Source organism: Sabethes cyaneus, chromosome 1 (assembly GCF_943734655.1).
Source record: "Sabethes cyaneus chromosome 1, idSabCyanKW18_F2, whole genome shotgun sequence".
NCBI lineage: Eukaryota > Metazoa > Arthropoda > Insecta > Diptera > Culicidae > Sabethes > Sabethes cyaneus.
This window is the reverse complement of record NC_071353.1, coordinates 174487323-174494214: the sequence shown is the minus strand read 5'-3', so window position 1 is coordinate 174494214 and position 6892 is coordinate 174487323.

The window sequence follows — 6892 nt, the reverse complement described above, 5'->3', positions numbered from 1 at the left end:
GGTGAGGCAGCAAGCAGTAAACAGGCGAGAAACAAGACTAGAACACCTGCCCTTCCACTAAACAATCATAATTTCATTTGTGTTTTCGTCATCAATTGTTCTATGAGTAATCTTATTTTATTTGACTAATTTTGTTAATATAATGCTTTATATGCTGTCCAAATTTGTTGTAACTTTGTTTATTTAGCATTCTGTTACTGTTTGCATTTTATCAAAAACAGAGTTGTCTAAGCTGACACTTTTTATGATGAACGTGTGTGTTGTCCTGCTCCTGCCAGGTTGCACAGGGAAACTGTCAAATATACGCCTTGTCAGTAGTCCGGTCCGGGCAGCAGCGAGAGAAAAAGAGAGAGTTCGATTCTACCGTAGAATTTTCCAGCATACTGAATTGTTTGAATTTGCAGTGCCTCCTAAGATCCACGAAATATCTTGTCACTGTTTATGTAGTGTAGTTTATGTAGTTATTTTGCGTACATGCAGCATACACCCGTTTAGTGGCGCAATAATTGTTTTCAGGTCTTTTTTTTTTGTATCTACCACACAATGTGTCACAATTTTTTTAGAAATTTAATGTAAGAGACAGGACTGTCCTGCCAGTGTGAACTGGGAGACGCCGTAAATACTTAAGATACAGCAATACTTTTCTCCTCAATCTTGAGGATAATACTTACTTTACTTTAGGGGCAACGGTCCGTTACCGATCCTGCGCCGAACGAATTATGGTCCTCCAGTACCGTCGGTCCTGGGCTGCCGTTCTCCAATCCCCACGAACACCAGCTGAACGTTCATCGTTTTCGACAGCACACACCCACCGGGTGCGGGGTCTGCCTCGGAGTCTACGGCCTCTTCCTGGTTCTCTGCTGAAAATAGTTTTGGCTACTCTTTCATCGGGCATTCTGGCCACGTATCCAGCCCACCGCAGCCTGCCACATTGCACTACTTTTACTATATCAGCATATTTGTATACTTGGTACAGCTCGTGATTCATGCGTCTGCGCCACACTCCATTTTCTATTTTGCCACCAAGTATAGATCGCAGAATTTTACGCTCAAAAACCCCAAGGACTTGCCGATCAGCTTCCTTTAGCGTCCATGATTCATCCGTAAAGGGCCACCGGGAGGATTAGTCTTCTGTAGAGCGCCAGTTTTGTGTGAATTTGCAAACTACGGGACTTCAGCTGGCTACGTAATCCGTAGAACACCCGATTTGCGGCTGCAACTCGTCGTTTCACTTCGCGGCTTACATCGTTGTCACATGTCACGAGTGTACCAAGGTATATAAATTCCTCCACTACTTCATATCGTTCCCCATCTAACTCCACCTCAACACCAACACCACTTGGCCTCCCACGTTCCCTACCAGCAACCATGTATGTACTTCGTTTTGGCGGTATTAATGGTAAGTCCCAATCTCGCCGCTTCCCTTTTAAAAGGCCTGAAGGCCTCTTCCACTGCTCTACGGTTGATTCCGATGATATCAACGTCATCCGCAAAACCATGAAGCATGTTAGATTTCGTGATGATAGTTTCCTTTCCACGTTTGCCCTTCGTAATACACCTTCCAAGGCAATGTTGAATAGCAGGTTAGAGAGTGCATCCCCTTGCTTCAGTCCATCGAACGTCACGAATGCACCTCAGCTGCTATTCTAACGCATGATTTGGATCCGTCCGGCGTCGCACGAATCAGCTTAACTGGTTTCGTCGGAAAACCATGTTCTAGCATTATCTGCCGCAGCTCATTTCGTTTGACTGAATCATACGCCGCTTTAAAGTCCACAAACAGATGGTGTGTCTGCAAGTTGTACTCCCGGAAGTTGTCTAGCAACTGACGCAGGGTAAACATCTGATCCGTCGTGGAGCGACCCTCACGAAAACCAGCTTGGTACTCGCCGACGAAGGACTCCGCTAACGGTCTCAGTCTGCAGAACAGGATACGGGAAAGCACCTTGTAGGCAGAATTGAGCAATGTAATTCCTCGATAGTTTTTACACTCCATTCAATGTCCCTTTTTGAAAATTGGGCAAATGAGGCCATCCAACCACTTCTCGGGCATTTGTTCTTCCTCCCAGATCCTTACAATGATCCGGTGCATTGCTTCGTACAGCCGCTCGCTCCCCGCTTTTAGAAGTTCAGCCGGGATACCGTCCTTCCCAGCAGCCTTACCGTTTTTCAGCTCACTGATTGCCTTCTTAACCTCCTCCTGTGTTGGTGGCTCCACAACTTGACCATCGCTTACAATTTCTATCCTGTCCCTACTGATCTCCGCATTTATCTCTCCATTCAATAGTGTCTGAAGATGCTCCTTCCACCTGGCTGCTACCGCCGTTTTGTCGGTAAGCAGGTTGCCAGCACTATCATTGCACATCACAGGCATGGCAAAATTCCTGCATCTCACCGTTTTATAGAAACTCCGTGTGTCGTTGCTGGTGTATCGCTCCTCTGCGCCGGCGAGCACGTGCTCCTCGTACTGGCGTTTCTTTAGACGATGGATTCTTTTTTCCGCAGCTCTAGTTTATGTGTATCTCTCTCTGTTTCGACGTGTTGCCGCAGTGAGCATGCGACTCCTGGTCTGGTTCTTTTCATCTGTCACTCTGGCATTCGGCATCAAACCAGCTGTTACGCTGTCTTCCACGCGTCGTGCCTACCACCTCTCTCGCTGCTGTTTGGATGACACCATGGATGTTCCTCCACAGCCCATTTATATCTTCTTCTTCTACCCGCTGTTCTGCGATTCGCTGGTCAAGCTTCCTGGCGTGGTCCACTGCTACGCCGTCTGCCGTTAACCGCTGGATGTTGAAACGCAGCGTCCTCGCAATGCGAGCTTTCGCCGTGTTCGACAGCCTTGCGCGAATCTTACTCACTATGAGATAGTAGTCAGCCCAAGTAACATTTTTGTTGTACAATAGCTTATCAAGCACTTGTTCCACGTGGATCAGCTGTACAATATTTTAATAAGCTATTATACAACAAAAAATGTTACTTGAGCAGAGTCGATATTTGGTCCACGAAAAGACCGTACATCGATAACATCCGAAAAGTGCCGACCGTCAATGAAGACTTGATCGATTTGAGAGCAGGAGTCTCCATTTGGATGCCTCCAGGTGTGTTTCCGAATATTCAAACGTGGAAAGTAGGTGCTACAGATGGCCATCCCTTAGGCCGCGGCAAAATTTATGAGCCTCAGACCGTTATCAATGGTCGACAGATGCAGGCTATGTCTTCCAATAACTGAACGGAAGAATTCCTCCCTCCCGATCTGCACGTTTGTATCTCCGATGATGATTTTCACGTCGTGTTTTGGGCACTCTCCATAGGTCCTCTCAAGCTTGTCGTAAAAATCATCTTCAGCATCATCGGATTTATCATTTGTCGGTGCGTATAAGTTGATTAGGCTGTAGTTGAAGAATTGGCCCTTAATCCTCAACACGCATATACGGTCATCTACGGGTCTTCACCGGATAAGTCACTGCTTTTGTTTCCCCAACACTACGAAACCGACTCCATGTTCTGCTTTTTTACCATCTACTGCACGGAACTCCCTTTCTCCGGAATTTGGCCACCGAACTTCCTAAATAGCAGCGATCTCCACTTTGATGCAGCTCTCGAGCAAGCAAGCCAGCCCGTGCCGGTTCATGGAGAGTTCGGACATTCCAGGTACCGAGTTTCCAATCGTTATCTCTTAATCGTTTCCTTGTCCCTTGCCGTGTTCTATACCGATTGTTCCGTCCTGAATTTCCGTGTTCGTTGTTCGTGGTAATTGAGTTTTCGGTATACTACCTCACCGGGGTCGCGATATCTACATCCCGCTGATGGGTCTGCCATCTTAGGTATAGCTTGCGGGATACAGCATTTCATATTCAGCCGCCCGTTACGATACAGACGCTGTGTGAGCCGCCCCTCACTTGGAGAACAGGCGCTCTAGTTCGCACCTCCTAGCTTAGCTGCTTCAGTAAGTACATGAAGCATTTCCGGGTAAAGCCATCGACCGTCATCATTTGACTTAGATCTGCGTGGAGGCGCCAGGTGAGAGCTTGAGAGAGCCAGAGCTATGTTTGACGCTCCTTCCAGGAAACTCACTCCATTTCATACCCCTTAAGGATAATAATCGACGCTATAAATCCTCTTATCGAGGGACCTCCTCGTGGTACCAGCCAGGATACGAGCAATATTAGAAAAGATCGAGTAATCGACTTCGGTGGAAGTCAAAGTCGTATACATTAGATATATGAACAACGCATGAACTGTTAGTTACAGCAGTTCAGCTTAATTGATTAAGGCCTTTGCCTAATCGGCGATAAACATAAAACATAGCGCCGTTGACCGTTGAATTTGATTGTACTGTGAGAAAGGATCACTCGAAGGAATAGCTTTGACAGCCTAATGCATGACAAGTCAGGTGGAACATCGTATCATTGTCCTAGTAAGCAACTGCATTTCCGGTTAGGAGCGGCTGACGATAGCGTCTTATCCGGAGCGGGCAGTTGAATTAAGAAGCATGATGTTGTCTGGCACTAAAGCCAAGGTGTAGAGGTGGGCACAGCTAAGAGAAATCTTAGCTTCGCTACCAGCTATGTGGTTTGCTAAACGATAATTTTAGCAAAAAAAAGAAAACATCATAGCACAGATATTTCGGCGAAAAAGTTGCAGGAATTCTCAGCAAAATATTTTCATGATAGCGCCTTGTTATATAGGATTGGTGACAACTGAAAGACGATGAAATATTTGTCACATTATAGGCAGTACCACGAAACAATGAATTTTAAAAAGCACCGTGGTTGGTGTGGTTGGGATATGCTTCGTGTTTGTGGCCGACCACGAATTTTGTTGGAGAATTTTTAGAAAGTCATAAATTGTATGACGCAAAACAAAGCAAAACCCAAGTGCTACATTTAAGTGCTAATTTAAGGCGAAACCGAAAGTGGCTAACGTTATTGTGTTAATGCGACAAACACTGTACTGTACATCTCATGTGTCCGTTAAAAACCTAAACGTTTATTTGAATATTGCTTTAGTATTGGTAATATATGTCAAATAGCGCAAATAGCGGAGCTTGCAATCATGAGCACAGGTGATCTGCAGCCAACCGCACCGACTACGAACATCCCGAAATATGGTTTGTTTTCTTTATCAAGGCATTCCGATTCAATAAAAATTAACAGCAGCAACTGAATAATGCGTAGGATCACTAGGATGTTTAATTAATCCGCTTGCATCGGAGGCCAGTTTTTGATTCCTGCGTTTGCGTTTTGTTTGTTTACTTCACTGTGTTGCTGCTTTTTCGGAAATCGCTAGTACAACGAAATATGATATACATATGATATATCATGATAATATGATATGATATACGAAATAGAACAGGTTCTCATCAACAGCCGGGATGTCATTAGCTAAGCTGCGTCGCCATGCGTGCCTCTGGGTCTGCCTCTTCTAGGTTGTCCTTGCGGATTCCAATCGAGTGCTTCTCTGCAGGTCTCGTTCGCTCCTTTTCGCAAGATGTGTCCGATTCTATACCACTTACGTTTTCAAAATGTTTTCGCGGTTGAGTGGATCAAATACCGTACTGAAATCAGTAAACATCAGCAGAAGATAGTCCTGGAATTTGACGATCCGCTCCAATATATTGTGTACATAACCAGAATCCAGCTTGCTGCCGCTGGAGAGTAGCGTCGAGCTTTTCCTGAGCTAACTCCTGAGCTAATAAAGATAGGTAGATAGTACAGTTTGGAGCTGGGTGAAATACAGCCTATTCCCGGAGCTCTGTAAGATTCCATACTTTTGATTGCTACCTGAATTTCATCCACTGATGGTGCCTTAGAGTTGACGCAATTAATGCGACGAAGCATCACGCGCTTCTGGTTTGGTTAGTCTGATATTTGCAACTTGAAAGAGCTGCTCAAAATGGTCAGCCCATCGCTTAAGCTGTTTTGTACGGTCAGTCAGTAACTAACCAACTTTGTTCTTTGGCGATATCTCGGAATTCACCCTGGCACCACGAGAAATATTGTATAACAAACGAATATCACCACTCGCACAATGCCGGCTTTCACTTCTTTTCGTTTGTCGATCACCCTCAAAGTTTTATCCGAAATCAACTCCCTCCGCCCGATGCGCACTTTGCCGTACTGATCGTGATGAAGGCGTTCTTGATGCCGTTCTTGAACTCCGAGGGTCGGGATTCAAGTTGTTCGTCAAAGGCCCTTTGGCCTGGCAATAGGGTGAACTTGTGCATTCCATAACTTCTGTTCACTAACTCCTATTCCTACGTTCACGAGATGCCGGCCGGGGGACGCAACCTCGGTTTTCATACGCTAACAGGAAAGAGGGCACAGTGGCTCCCGCCTACATTAAGATGACAGCCCCGTCAGCGGGATAAGGACCTTAGGTTAACAGCCTACTGTTCCGGAACACAATAAGTTAATGAAAATGAAAGAAGAAATCTACCTAGATTATTGGCAACGACCTTTAGCATGAAAACACGGACACGAATCGAAACATGGAATATACTGCAAGCTGGCTCAACTTGCAAGGGAAGCTGGCTGCCTGAAGCTTGAAGTCCTGGGGCTGAGCGAGACCCACTGGCCGGGTACTTGCGAACACAAGACATCATCCGGGCAAGTCTTGCTCTACTCTGGCATACGAGGTGAAAACTGCACATCACATGTATGGCAAAATTCCTGCATCTCATTGTTTTGTAGAAACTCCGTGTATCGTTGCTGGCGTATCGCTCCTCTGCACCGGCGAGCACGTGCTCCTCGCACTCGCGTTTTTCGGACGATGGGTCCTTTTTCCGCAGTCTGTCTATACCTTTTTCTGTTCTAACGTATAATTCTAACGCATACGTATAGCGCTGTCTTCCTGTCGTGTCTACCACCTTTCTCATGGTTGTTTCATT